This window comes from Gopherus flavomarginatus, chromosome 2 (genome assembly GCF_025201925.1).
Source record: "Gopherus flavomarginatus isolate rGopFla2 chromosome 2, rGopFla2.mat.asm, whole genome shotgun sequence".
Taxonomy (NCBI): Eukaryota; Metazoa; Chordata; order Testudines; family Testudinidae; genus Gopherus; species Gopherus flavomarginatus.
In genome coordinates this window covers 231603099-231618012 of record NC_066618.1, presented here as the reverse complement: position 1 = coordinate 231618012, position 14914 = coordinate 231603099, and the positions used below count along the sequence as shown (strand labels likewise).

The 14914-nt window shown below is 42.2% G+C and overlaps 1 protein-coding gene across 3 annotated transcripts in view; it reads left to right on the top strand.

The window, feature by feature from the left end:
• The window catches only part of PLAG1 (PLAG1 zinc finger), a 53719-nt gene that overhangs the window by 21593 nt on the left and 17212 nt on the right, over nucleotides 1-14914 (top strand). Inside the window, exon 2 of one of the 3 annotated variants that reach the window (XM_050938892.1) lies at nucleotides 7606-7722. The exons of the other annotated variants lie outside the window; for them this stretch is intronic. The gene's annotated coding sequence lies outside the window, so the exon portion shown is untranslated. The remainder of the gene's footprint in view (nucleotides 1-7605; nucleotides 7723-14914) is intronic. 3 annotated transcript variants of the gene reach the window in all.

Genomic DNA, 14914 nt, shown 5'->3' with positions numbered 1-14914 from the left:
TATTGGTCCCAGCATGTCCAGAGAGTGCCACTGGAGAGAATATTTTTCAGCTCTGAATCCAAATATGGAGACCAGGAAAATCCTGTTTGGCTTTTGGAAGTAATAGTGCTTCTGTCACAGTGAGCTTGCACAAGGGTGTTGCAGCATTAATTCGAGAGCAACAACTGTCTTTTTTTTTTTCTTCCCTGTGCCACCCCTCCCACCCCCCCACCCTGTGGGCTGCCTGTGTCACCTTGTGCACATCATGGCTCAGAAAAGTGTGAAGTGCCTTTACATCAATGTTAATTTTTAGCCTTGCGTGTGCTTCATCATTTGTACCTGAAGGTAATAAGCATTCTTATTTTATTTGCTCGCTGTCTGGACTTTTTACTGCCATTTCTTATGAGTATGGGCCACAAAATCATTTCACCTAGTTCCAAGTCCTGTGAGCCTTCTGAGCTAATATTCCACCCAATTTACTGTATAGAGTAATTGCCAAGAACATCATGCAAACAATCAGATAAATCGTGTGTGGTGATCCCTGTTGCACGTTCATATGGAAAATCCCACTAAAATTGGAAAAAATAACTTCTTAACTCATTGTTTACTCTCAAATGACTTATTTAATAATACTTTTGAAACTTCAGGTTTCTTAATCAGAAGGACGTATCCTCTTTTTTGGACTAAATAGTCTCGAATGGTGTTCTCCAGTGTAAGTGACACTCAAATACCACATTGGTGGGTGTGGTAAATATGGATACACCTATTCTCCTTTGCTTTATGGCTTGAATCCTTTATTATTTTAATATGATAGTGCCTGCAGGCCCCCATCAGGATCCATTGTGCCAGATGCTGTACAAAAACACGCACACGTCACACTACAGTGTAATCGTGAGACTAGATGCAACAAACATGGGGAAGAAAGATAAGGGTAATAAAGTACTTACAGTACTTGTATAGTAATTGTACTGCTTGACAATTACTGAAACTACCAAAAATTTAATAAATAAATAAAATCAGCTATCCCTGACTAATACACAGCTAAACCATCATTCCTCCCATCTGACACCAGGACAGGATTCAGAACAAAAAATTTTCTGGAAGGAAACTTTGATGTGAAGAACTAGAATGGTCTGCTGAGACAAGCAACGTCAGAAGTGAGAATTCAGTCACTTCTAGAAAAAAGATAACATCCAAGTTGTCAAACCCCAGGCTATGAGGGAAGATATACAGTAGGGTGTGAACAGATGATTCTTGAAACAGCCTGAACCCCATCGAGGGTGTGCTGCAGATCAGAGCTTGTGCAGTAGTTGACTGGGATTTCACTGTTCCCATTAGGCAACAGAACATATTTCCCTGGAGCTTTGGTTCACCAGCTAGCTTGATTGTCTGTCCTTTCCCCTGGGCTTTCTGCATCCTATCCTCTTATAAAAACATCCTAGTGCACATGCACTGTGCAGGGCAAGACTGAGCCTGAAGGTTCAAGTGAATGGCACTTCTGGTTTTTAGGAATCAAATTTCTATTGCATTTTGACAGGAATTTTTTAATTAAGGGATCTGATAATTCCATCAGTTATGCTTGAACAACAACTGTTGAGGTCAACTGACAGGATGACTGGGCCCATAAGTTCAACAAATCTAGGAGCATTTTGAAGAAAAAATATTTTTTTCTATGTGGCGCATTCTCAAAAAATGTCATTTCTTCAAGAGTACTTATCAACTGGAAGAGGGTGAAGTGAAACAAACAGATAGTTGCAAAAAGGCTGCTTTCAAGCTGCAGCTATGCCTTCTAAATGTAAGGGATATTCCCAGAAAGGCATGCTAGGAATATCTTTCTATCAGAAGGCAACCCAGTTTTACGGAGGGTCAAGAAGAAATCCCCAGAGAAAGTGTCCCCAAGGAAGGAGCTGTTTTTGTGTTGTATGCAAATCCACCGTATTATGATTTTACTTTTTAAATTATTTTTTGCAACATATAACTCTGTGCATGATATGCTATACCTCACCTCTCACATGTTGGCAAATATTAGAAAAGAACAGGGACTGAAATATTCAGTCAACCAAGCTGCTTCAAACAATGCAGTGTTTTCCAAATGTTTTGAAAGGTGAGCCTCTCTTCAGGAAAATGAAACAAATTCCACACACAATCCTCCCCTTTCCCCCAACTGTACCATGTGTTGTTTAAGGCCTACCTGTCTTAATTTATATATTTTAAGAATACCCCAGCTTATCTTTTGTACAACATTTGGTAGGGGGGGCACATCTAGCACTTAGGGAAGTGCTGAGGTAATCTAACTAGTAGCATCTCCCCCTCTTCTTCCTCTTCTGTCCTGCTTCTCACCCCCCAAAAGTGAGAGACTAGCAATCTGTTCCATTCAGAGGCAGACTGACTAGCTTGGATGTGGCTGAAGTAAAAATGCCACCAGTGGGTAAAATATGGTCTACAGCAGAGATTGGCAACCTTTGGCATGCGGCCCATCAAGGAAATCTGCAGGTGGGCCGGGATGGTTTGTTTGTCTGCAACGTCTGCAGGTTCAACCAGTTGCAGCTTCCACTGGTGCAGTTAGCCATCCTAGGCCAATGGGGGCTGCAGGAAGGGCAACCAGCAGCCCCCATTGGCCTGGGACGGCAAACTGCGGCCAGTGGGGGCTGCGATCGGTCGAACCTGCAGATGCTGCAGGTAAACCGTTCTGGCTTACCAGCGGCTTTCCCTGACAGGCCACGTGCCAAAGGTTGCCAATCTCTGATCTACAAAGACCTTCAGTGGCCTCCGATAATGCCTTCTCTAGTGCGGAATGAAGGCAAAGCAGATCACGTCCAGCCTCTATTACTGAATTCAGACATTTTCAGTTCCTCTATCATGGAAAAGTAAATGCTATTTTGAGACTTCATTTTTTATTTTTAAAATGTACATTTGCATTATAATTTTATCACTTAAGTTCATGGCACATTTATCTGTTAACTCTTAATTTCTATAGCCTACATCACCAAAGCATGTAGAAGTTAGGCCTTAAAATATTTTTTTAATTGCACTTGTGGAGCTACATAATTGACTGCCAGATTAAGCGGTGGTGATATATGCCCCCCCTCTGTGCAAGAGCAGTCCATCTGCATTAAGAGTTTGCACTGATGGAACTAACTTGATTTAGTTAGTGATGCAAATTTTATTAATGTCTAGTTATAAAGGTTTAACACATTATATAATCACCCACAATAAATTGGGGCATAGGAATTAAAGCTATTGTTACCATTATTGTTTGCCGGTGAACTTTAGACATTGTTACCTGTTAGGACAAGATATTAAACAACTTAAATCAAAAAGAAAACATCTAAAACCAGTTAACTGAATTCTGAATAAAATAAAGGATCTTTAAACAAAAGAAAAGTCCTAAAGTAAATGTCTGTTTTTGTCCATTATGATTCTTGATATCAACACTAGTCTTCTGTATTTTAACACAACCTCCCCCTTTGCTTTTATGAATATATGTTCCTAGTTGGTTTCATTCTTTCAGGTTTCTGACTGAAAACATCTTGTGTTTAAGAATACAATGGTAAGGGCTTTATCTGGAAAGTGGCTCCCACTAAAATCATTAGGAGTTGAGGAGTGCTCAGTCACTTAGGGTATGTTTTCACTACCAGTGTTAAAGTGCTGCCTCGGCAGCGCTTTAACATGGCTGTGTAGTCGCGGCACCAGTGCTGGGGGAGAGCTCACAGTGCTATTAAAAAACCCATCTCCATGAGGGGAGTAGCTACCGCTCCCCGTGCTGGTGTACTGTCTACACTGCCACTTTACAGCTCTGAGACTTGCATCACTCTGGGGTGTGTCCCAGCTCTCATTTTGTGAGCTGAGGCTTGGCATGGCCCAGAGCTAGGGCCCTACCAAATTCAAGGCCATGAAAAACGTGTCATGGGCCATGAAGTCTGGTCTCCCCTATGAAATCTGGTCATGTGCTTTTACCTTATATTATACAGATTTCATGAGGGAAGACCAGCGTTTCTCAAATTGGGGGTCCTGACCCAAAAGGGAGTTGCAGGGGGATCACAAGTTTATTAGGTGGGGTTTGTGGTATTGCCAGCCTCCCTTCTGCGCTACTGTCAGAGCTGGATTGCTGGAGAGTGGTGGAAGTTGGCTTAGTGTCCAGCTCTGAAGGCAGCACCCCACCAGCAGCAGCACAGAAGTAAGGGTGGCAATACCATACCATGCCACTCTTACATCTGTGCTGCTGTCTTCAGAGCTGGTGGCCAGAGAGTGGCAGCTGCTGACTGAGGGCCCAGATCTGCAGGCAGCAGTGCAGAAGTTAAGGTGGCAATGCTATACTATGCCATCCTTACTTCTGTGCTGCTGCTGGTGGTGGTTCTGCCTTCAAAGCTGGGTTCCCAGCCACTGCTTTCCAGGTGCCCAATTCTGAAGGCAGAGCTGTCGCCAGCAGCAGCACAGAAGTAAGGATAGCAGTACCACAACACCCCCCCCAACACCCCCCAATAACCTTACCACCTCCCCACAACTCCTTTTTGGGTCAGGTCCCCTACAATTACCACACCATGAAATCTCAGATTTAAATAACTGAAATCATGAAATTTCTGATTTTTAAAAATCCTATAACTGTGAAATAGACCAGAATGGCTGTGAATTCGGTAGGGCCCTACCTATAGCAGACACCTGCAATTGCTGGGAAAGTCTTGCTCATCCCCAGGCTGGAACAGCCTGAGGGGAGACAGAATCTTCAGGGAATTCAGATCTTAAAATCTAAGAAGTCTCTACTGATCATGGGTGAACTGTAACTTTTGAAAGGTTTATCACTAGATCAAATTGAGCATATTGCCAGGGGGTTATATCAGATTACATCACTGGTGCAAAGACCATGCTCTGCCAAATTTCAATTCCCTACACCAAGCATAGGAATGCTAAGAGCTTTTCAAAGAAAAGGCACCAGAATTTTAACATTTTTTTCTGTAGCCTCGTTCTTGGAAATGTCTGAACTGCTTTGGCTGAAATTGGCCATGCTGGGTGTATGCCTTCAGGCTTAATTTTTTGGAAGATTTCAACCATACAGTTTAACAGTTAAAAGAAACTAAAAATAGGGTCTTATAATGGGAAGTGCCAGGCAATCTTAATAAGCCTGTAATAGAGTGGGTTGATATTTCTGAGCCTGTGGCAGGTGGAATCAATATTATTGAGTGTGAAATTCTGTGTAAGATAGTACACCTCTTCCCCAATATAACCCAAATTCAGATATAATGCGGTGAAGCAGCACTCCGGGAGGGGGTGGGTGGGCTGTGCACTCTGGCGGATCAAAGCAAGTTCGATATAACGCAATGTCTCCTATAATGTGGTAAGATTTTTGTGGCTCCTGAGGACATTATATTGTTATATTGAAGTAGAGGTGTATAAGAATTATTGTCCTGCTTTTAGTTAAAATTTAACAAGCTATTTTGTCAGGGCTTATCAATCCGCTTAGGAGGCAAGATGAAGCGCAGTGCATTTCACACCACTCTTTTTTACTGGATTGATGAAAGCCTGGAATGTCTTATAATAGGAAATTTTTAAAAATCAAAACCGTTTTCTTTGAATTTTGGGACCTAATATGGTTTGATAACATTGGTGTCTGAGATGGCCACATGTTGAATCCCTTTGCTATCCATTTCATGTACCTCAGGCTGGCTACTGTTAGTCCACTTCACTTGAGAAGACTGCCAGCTATCCATTTCCATCTTCTGCAGCCCTAATATTTGTGTGGAGACCACTAGTGGAGTGCATTCTTCTCATCACACCCACATGCATGGGAAAGGCTTCCAATGACACTTGTTCCCACCCCAGAAGAACACCTTCACTTTTTTGTCATCACGGAGCTTGTGAGGAGGTTAGCAGCAGATTTCTTCCCAGTATGTCACATCAATTTGCATGAAGATGCTGTTAGTGGATTGCTTCCATTTGGCAGTGAAATGTCCAGTGAGATCAAGGTGTTAAATGAACCATTCTGAGTGCTGCATTTGACACAGTGTCCCTTTCATTTTAGAAGCATAGGGTTAAAATGGTAATATACTGATTCTCAAAGGCATATTAAGATTGATAAAAGTTTTCAGTTGATGTTCATTTTGAATGATGTTTCTTCAGAAAAACTCTTTGCAGCCTATAGGCACAAATAGGACATAAAACATTTTCCAGGCATAACTAAACTACACATTCTCAGTGTAAAAATCTTTCATTGTTTAAGTCAGGAATTTGTGTCATTTGGCTGTAAAGCTTCAGTTTATTTCCAGCTTTAGGCTAATTAAAAAACAATAACACTGTTTTTTGTTTTTTTATTATCATGCAAAAATGTTTGTCTTGAATCAGACACCATGCAAATACGTTTGTAATTATGGATAAAGGCTCTGTTGTAGAACAAACTGGGTCTTTACAAAATTTTTGTGGTGGGTAACTTTTTTGTTTGGGTTTTTTAACTAAAAATATTTCTTTTTCAAATTGTTCATTATGCCTTTTCTCACGTTGGATATTGTTTGAGTGTTATAAGTAAGCGGTTCTTAATGTATTAATTTCTGAATTTGTTGGTATTTATTTCAGTGAGATTTTGTCAGTTTGAGAAAGATGTATACTGATTAGCAGATTACCATAATCAAGGTGAGACTTTAGTAACTTTTAGCCTCAAGGTGTTTATTTTTAAGGACTTCACTTTTTTGTAGTTAGTCCTAATGAACTATTGCTATGGAATATAATTTTACTTCGTTAATGTCCTAACTATGAATATGTTAAAAGAAAAATATTTTTCGAACTCCTAGCTTAAGTAGATAGAAAAGATGGGAAATATTAGGTGGTGGTTTCCAGGATCAGTGAAGTTCAGGAATCATAACTAATGAGCTCCCTGTCTCCCTTCTCTGCTACCATGGTGTCTTGTGAATGGAGAAAGTGCTGGCTTTTTAACAGTGTGCTTGTCCCTGGTTCTTGCCTGGGAGCTCTGTCTCTTCTATCACTCTGGTTACTAGATGTTTGAAGTTGGTCAAATATCACTTATTGCTTTGGCTCCTGGAAGGAACAAGGAGTTTTCTCCACTTGCCATGCACTTCTAGCGGCTATAGGGGAATTCTTCCTCTTCTCAAACCTGTTTTTGGGTCTCCTTCCCCTGTGAATAACTCTAGCACATCTGCTGTAGTTTGCAGAAACAACAAGAAATTGAAGTGACTGAGGGTTTCACAAACACCTAGGCTTTCCGTAACATCTGTGAAACTGACGAGTTGTTAATTTCATTGCATTGCTGCTACTTGGCTAGACTATGAGCAGCAGTAAAGGCACTGGCCTAAGTTGTCTGCAGACAGAAGACACTACTGCATCTTTTTACACTTGGTTCATGTTTTGGAAGCTTTTCTTCATCTAGATATCTTTTTTATTATTTATTTTAATGAAAGCTTAATACCTTTGAGAATTCCCTGTATTGAGATCCATGCTCTGTAGTTGCCTGCCTTCAGTATAGAAACATGGAAGCTTTTGGTCTTTTCTTACAGCCTTAGAAGCAGCAAGCTGGAACTGAGGACTCTCCGTTGCCATTATCTCTTGGGCATCTGTTAGGGTTTTCTAGGCTTAGCAGTTGATGTAGTTGGTTTATCGTTTTTTGTTTTGTTTTTATTTTAGACAACATACACTTTGTGCTGATGTGGACTTAGTTTGGCCTTGTTGGTTAGCTCTCAGCAGCTGGGATGTCCACTGCTAAGATCAGTGCATCATCTGAAGCTATAATGTTGGTGACAGGTGAGTAAATCCAGTGCTTGATCTACTGTGGTGAGGGATATAATCCCTATGGGTCCTTACAACTCCCCAAACAAAGGTGCCTCAAGAAGCCTTTGTTTAAGGAAGCTTTAAAGACTCCTTCATTCCAGTCCAGTGCTAAACCCTTGATGTGATCAACATATAGGGATTCTAAAGAGTCTAAGGGCAGGTTTACACTTAAAACTCTGCTTAAAATGCTGTACAGCTGCAGCACTTCAATGAAGATGCTGTTATGCCAGTGGAGAGCTTCTCTCATTGGTGTACTTTAATCCACCTCCCTGAGAGGTGATAGCTATGTCGATGGGAGACGCTCTCCCGTCAACAGAGCTCTGTCTATGCTGTGGGTTAGATTGGTATAACTGCATAGCTCCGAGGTGTGGATTTTTCACACTCCTGAAAGACGTAGTAATACCCATGTAAGTTTGTAGTGTAGATGTGGCCTAAGTCCTAGTTGGCTAGCTGTAGTGCTGATTGGTGATGTCAGTGTTAAGGGATTTCTTGATGTTTAAATAGCAGTTGTTAAGGTGAGGAGGTGAGTTGGTCATGAGCAGCTTTGCGCTGAAGTCCAGTACTGGTGATCAGGCGGTCTATACTGAGGCTGCCTCAACATGGACTTTTGCAAAGAGAGCTTTAATATCAGATGTGGAACCTCTTTGGCTTTGTTGCCATTCTGAGAGCAGAGGATCCAGTGATCATCTGTGCCATATCTGTCAATGCTGGATTGCTCCACAGTATTAAAAAAGACCAAAACCAATTCATTAGTGTGGGAGATGTCACAGTATTGCTCTCCTTGGACTCAACCATTCTTGAGGCCTAGGTGTCAGCCTTCAGCACTGGGTTCTTTGGCGTTGATATTTTCTTCTGGTCTTGTCCCAGAGGTGTCCTAACAGATGGTGAAGCAACGCTCTCCTTAATATAATGTATCTGGCTCTTATCTTCCTCATCTTCTGTTACTCTGAACAGGGAGACTTCTACAATCCAAACTTTGACTGTGGGTCCTCTTCTGAAGGAAGACTAGATTTTGTGTCAAGAACTGCCTGGATGATAGACACTGAAGATCTTTCTAGGGTCCTTTACTACCTGGAGATGCCAGGTGCAGCTTATGCCTCCTGACTTGCTTTCTCTGGTCAGGATGATGGTCTGTATTCTGGTCTTGCAATAGACCCATGTAACTGCCTAGCAATCTTCTGATCCTGGAGAGGGGCGAGAGGTGTCTCTGTTTTTCATCTCCCATGTCAACAGGGACTGCTGTCCATATTGGTCAATGTGAGCACAATAATCCTGAGGTCAGAAGCTTAGACACTGGCCTCCTGAGAAATCACAAAAGAGACTTCAGTCAGATTCTCATAACCGAAAGAGTTGCCTTCCACCAGATTTGTCTTCCCAGGTGTTTTCTTCTCTAGGCTTTGATCAGATTTATGGGAGGCTGAAGAGGAGAGGGGTGCAATGCAAGAGTCTTCTGAGGGTTCATCACCTTTAACCATCCAGGATGAGGCAGTGTGTAACTTACCTATCTAATGCTGTCAGAAGCTTCAAGGAGGAAATCTTGGGACAGCTTTCAAAGATGCTTGATCTAGAGTCTCACAGTAACCAAAACAATGTAGGCAGGTGACCATTCCAAATAATAGAAGCATCTTAGAACCTGTAGAGTATTTTTGACTAAACTCTGCTGAAGTCATATCTACTTCCAAGAGGACAGACCCCATCTATTCTATCCCTGAGAGGGCCTTTGAATATGCCATTCACATCCTATACTTGGATCCCCGATTGTGCCTGATGCATCGGTTTGCCATGAACTTTCATTGGCATCTCTGCCTCTAAGAATAGATATGCCATATACTAGGGATCAGCAACCTCTGGCACGCTGCTCCCCAGGGTAAGCACCCTGGTGGGCTGGGCCGGTTTGTTTACCTGCCGCATCCGCAGGTTCAGCCAGTCGCAGCTCCCACAGGCCATGGTTTGCCGTCCCAGGTCAATGGGGGCTGCAGAAAGCAGCGTGGGGTGAGGGATATGCTGGCCGCTGCTTCCCGCCGCCCCCATTGTCCTGGAGCAACGATTGTGAGAGCTGCGATTGACTAAACCTGCGGATGTGGCAGGTGAACAATGTGACTGATGGGTTCTGGGGTCTCATTTAAGAGAGAGGCCTCTCTGAAGGACATTCCATTTGAGGGCCCATATGTACAATGAAAAGACAAACCATTCAGAAAGATAACCTTGAGATCATCAGACCTCTGTTTCTTTTCCTCCTATAAACACTGAACTTTCTCTTCATTTCCTTCTGATAACCTTATCTCTGCCTCTTTTGCATGCATCCCTTTATAAGATTGGTTTTTTTCCACAATAGTTGTGGATGTTTGGTGTTGTGTTGGTGAAAGGAACTTAACTGGATTAAAGATTGGTATCTGTTGGCGGCAGAATTAAGTTTGCAGGATGTGGTCTGTAATGTGTGTACTATAGTTGTGGTAATGGTATGGTTGAAGGAGAAGAGGGTATGTACTTTTAGGCCTTTAATGTTCCTTGCTTCAGAACAAAAGTATGTTGTATTAATTTTCTAGGTGGTTTTAATAGTTAGGTGGACCTGTGTGGGGCAGAAATGTAGTGCTGATGGAGAATATTTTATCCAGAAATCTGTGTATTCTTCTAATTGTCACTGCTTGTTTCTGGACCCCTTCTATTTCTGATGTTTCTTTTTGAGATGGAGTGACCATAACTGAATAGTATTACAAGCAAGGCTGCATTATAGATTTCTATATAGACTTATTTTGTTCACAGTCTTCGTACATTTTAACGTTGATTGTTCTTCTGACTGCCACTGAATATTGAGCATATGTTTTAACTGACCTGTCCACAATTGCACCCTGGAGTTTTTTCTTCTGACTGGTGTGATAGACCCAGGCCAGTTGGGAACAGCAGAGTAGTAGAAGGGAGATATACTGGCCACTGGATAAGCAGTTTTCTGTTCCCTGAGTGACCAGAGCAGGGGCTGCTCCAGGCTAATGAGAACACCTGACTCCAATTAACCTGCTAAGAGTAAGGTGAGGCTGTTAAGCACCTGACTCTAAGGCCCCTCTGATGCTGTAGAAGGGCTCACTCCAGTCAGGCCAAAGGGAACCAGAGGAGAGGAAGTGCGTGCAAGGAACTGGGAGCAAGAGGCGTACAAGAAGCTGAGAGTGAGTAGGCATACTGCTGGAGGACTTAGAAGTACAAGTGTTATCAGACATCAGGAGGGAAGGTCTGGTGGTGAGGACAAAGAAGGTGTTGGGAGGAGGCCATGGGGAAGTAGCCCAGGGAGTTGTAGCTGTCGCGGAACTATACCAGGAGGCACTCCGGACAGCTGCAGTCCACAAGGCCCTGGGCTGGAACCCAGAGTAGAGAGCAGGCCCGGGTTCCCCCCAAACCTCCCTACTCCTGATCAAGCACAGGAGGAATTGACCTGGACTGTGGCTTCTACCAGAAGGGAAGGTCTCTGGGCTATTTCCCGACCCACAGGGTGAGGCTGTGAGGCGAACAAATCCGCCAATAAGCGCAGGACCCACCAAGGTAGAGGAGGAACTTTGTCACGCTGGCTAAAGTTTATATAGAACTCATGAATGGGTATGAGAATAGTTCAGATTATTTCTTTCCTTGCATTTTATAGACACTGAATTTCATCTGCCATCTTGCCACCTATTCAATTAATTTTGTTAAATCCCTCTGCATTTTGTCACAGTATTCTCTAATCCTAGACAATTTTCTTATCCGCAAAAACATTGCCATCTCATTATGGATTATCCCACAATGGTCCACTCAAGAATTTCTTATGCTTTCCTCCCCAGTACTGATCACTGTTGGCTAGGATATGGGCCTAGATGGACCACTGGTCTGATTCAGTTTTTGATTTCCTGTATTCATTTCATTACAATTGCTTTAAAAAGGCTGCATTCTTGATAGTTATCACATAAGTGTGAAGAGTGCACGATCCAAGCTCCCATGCCCCCGCCTCCACCCAGCTGTTCCATAAGAATAAGATGGTTCTGTGCAACTCTTCAAGTGTGTTTAGTAAGTAATTTATCTATATTTTCAATCTTCATTCAGTCTTCATTTTGGGAGAAGCTAGTTTGCATTGTTCGGATGCTAGAAGAGTTCTCAGTTATTACTTGGACAGGAGTAAGTCTTCTGTAAAACACGTGTGCTGTTCATAGCTTACAAGGATACATCTAGAGGGCAGAGTGTTTCCACTGAAAGATTAAATAGATGAGATTATGTATACATATTTGTTGTCATCTGGCAAGTGTCCCAGTGCCTGAGGTCTTAAAACGTATTCAACTATATCCAAGGCAGGTTCAACTACATGTCTCAAAAGGAACTCCAGGGAGATACGAGGCTGCTACTTGGGGTTCCATGCATACGTTTACATGGTATTACTCCTTCGATTTGGCTTGTTGATATTATATGACACAGGAATCCAGACTGGTGTTTCATCTAGTCTAGCATCCTATCTTGATAGTGGCCAGTTCCAGATGCTTCAGAGGAAGATACAAAAAACCCTGCAATAGGCTGTTACGGGATAACCTTCCCAAGGGAAAGTTCCCTCCCTACCCACATTTATTTGGTTTATGTCCTGAAGCATGAGAGTTTATAGCCCTTTTAAAAAACTTGTTTTTAAAACAATCCTTACTGTTATAATTCTGGATAGTCTAGTTATCTATGTAAATGTCCAATCTTTTTTGAATCCCAATAAGCTTTTGATCATAATGATATCCTGTGGTGGTAAAACTCACAGGCTTATTTTGTTTAGTGTGAACAAGTTTTTTTTATTATTATTTTAAATTTGCTGAATTTTAATTTCATTGAGTGACTCTTTGGTTTTGGTCTATACTGTTATCATGTCTCCTAGCTAATATAAACAGTCCCAATCTTTTCAGTCTCTTAACATGAACTGTTCTTTTTTATGCACCACCTCATTCTATTGCCTGGCTTTCAGTCTCTTCTGTTTCTGCTAGAGCCTGTTGGAGATGGTGTGACTATAAATGCACACTGTATTTTAGGTGAAGGCACACCACTGAATTATATAAAAGCATTATAACTTCAGTGTTTATCCCAGAGTTATAAAAGCTAATAGCAAAATAAAACAAAAAAAAATACTGGATGTACAAGTGGCTTCTAGCCTTGGAAATAGGCTTTTGCAATTCAAGATTGAGGGCTATTGCATTGATCTCTGTATTAAAGTGGTGGAAAACTTTGAAGAGCATACCGGTGCCATGGCTAATGATGAACAGTCAAGATTTTGTAATGGCTGAAATAGGTAGCAATGTCACATTAGGAGCCCACGGTTCCTGGTTCAGGCTTAAGCAGGAATGGATTCCTAACAAGGATGCAGCCTGGGTGCAGCCAGACTGGATGTAGCTTCTCAGGAAAGGGCAGGGAGCCAGAATCAACTGTGTGCCATGCAGCACTTCTTAGCGATGGCTCTCTGTGCTCAGTCATGGAGGGATTTAGGAGGTGGGGCTGTGACAGGGACTAGTGGATCTGTTAATATATGTGGATCCCTCCACCATCCTGCTCCCCAACTTGGTGGAACAGAGGAAGCACAGCAGGAAGCTGTGGCTACAGTAGCCCTCAATCTGCAGCAGTGGTCATGAAGTGGATCCAAAAGTCTGGGAGTGTGAGTGACTCTACTTCCTTCACCTCCTACATAGCTTTTCCACAGCACAGTTCATTTATTCAGGTTGCGTGCTGGGATGAAGGCTTTTTCCAAAGAAAGAAATGCTGCGTGAAAAATATCCATCATTTGTCATTTGTTTGTTTAAAACCCAAATTTGTGTTCTCTTCTCAGCAGTGCAGTGTCTTATGTATTCCCAGGCCCTTCAGATGCACTAGGGCAACTGGTAGTTTTTTTGTTTCTTCACAGACTTCAAAACGGGTGCACAGGTGATATAACTAGCAGCTGAAGAGAGTGGTGGTTGCTTGAAAATAGGGATGATGGTTTACTTATGTGTTTGACTGAATTGCGCCAAAATTTTACTGTATTCTGAGTTGTTCAGAAAGGCTTGCTGATACCAGCTTTGTGGTTTGTTCACCTTTTTAAAAGGCAATTTAGCATGCAGCAGAAACCTGAGCCTCTTTACAAGCCCTACCCTTTAATCCCCATTCAAACCACGAAAGTTTAATAGAAAAAATAATTAAACTATTAATTGAATATTACTTGAGATTTAAAACAACAAAAGCCATGAGAACTCTTTCAAAATGTGTGGGGTGAGGGCGGGGGTGGGGAATTGTCCTAAGTGTGCTGCATCTTTAGTTATGCTCTCCTAAGGCTTCTGTATTTTAGCTCATAGGGTCACTTGATATACTCAGCCAGCATCAGAGCTCCGCAGTAGTAGCAATGGCCATCTTGAATAAATGTAAGTGAAAATTTTTCTTTAATATAAATCATCAATTTTCTATAAAGTTATTTCCTATTTGGGTAGAATAGCAGGTTCTTGGAGAGTGGAGTGTTTTCTAGGACATTTACTGCTGCATAGCAACTGAAAATCTTAGACACGCATACACCCTTTCTCCCGCAGTGTTCTAACGGGAATAGCTTCAGTGAGAAAACATACTAAAATACAAGGCTATTCTCCAAATCCTGCCCCAGTTTTCACCCCAAGCAGTCATAGGCCATGTCTGCATTATGGGGGCATAGCTTCAATTCCATAGCTATGCTGCCATAGCCCCGTAGGGTAGACGCAAACAGCAGCAATGGAAGGGGCTTTCCATTGCTGTAGGAACTCCACTTCCCAAAGGGCCAGTAGCTAGATCAGCAAACCATTCTTCCATCAGCCTATCTGTGTCTACGCTGGGGTGTATGTTGGCGTAGCTACAGCACTCTGAATGGGCATAGCTACAGTGCTCAGGCTGTGGATTTTTCACAGTCTGAGCACTGTAGCACCGTCAGTGTAAGTTTTAAGCGTACATCAAGTCTTAGTGAAGTCAGAGAAGTAGTCAGTTGCCATCTGACGTAGGGCAGAACTGGGCCCTTAATACATTTTTTTTGACTGTTGTATTTATATGTATCATGTACATTCAATACATGGGTTGTAAAACTAATTTCTATTTGTTAGCGTTATTTCTATCACTTGTGAATTGTACAGTTGTCCCAAATCTATGGGAACTTTTTCTGTCTACCTCTCCCATGTAGGGCATTGTACTGTGC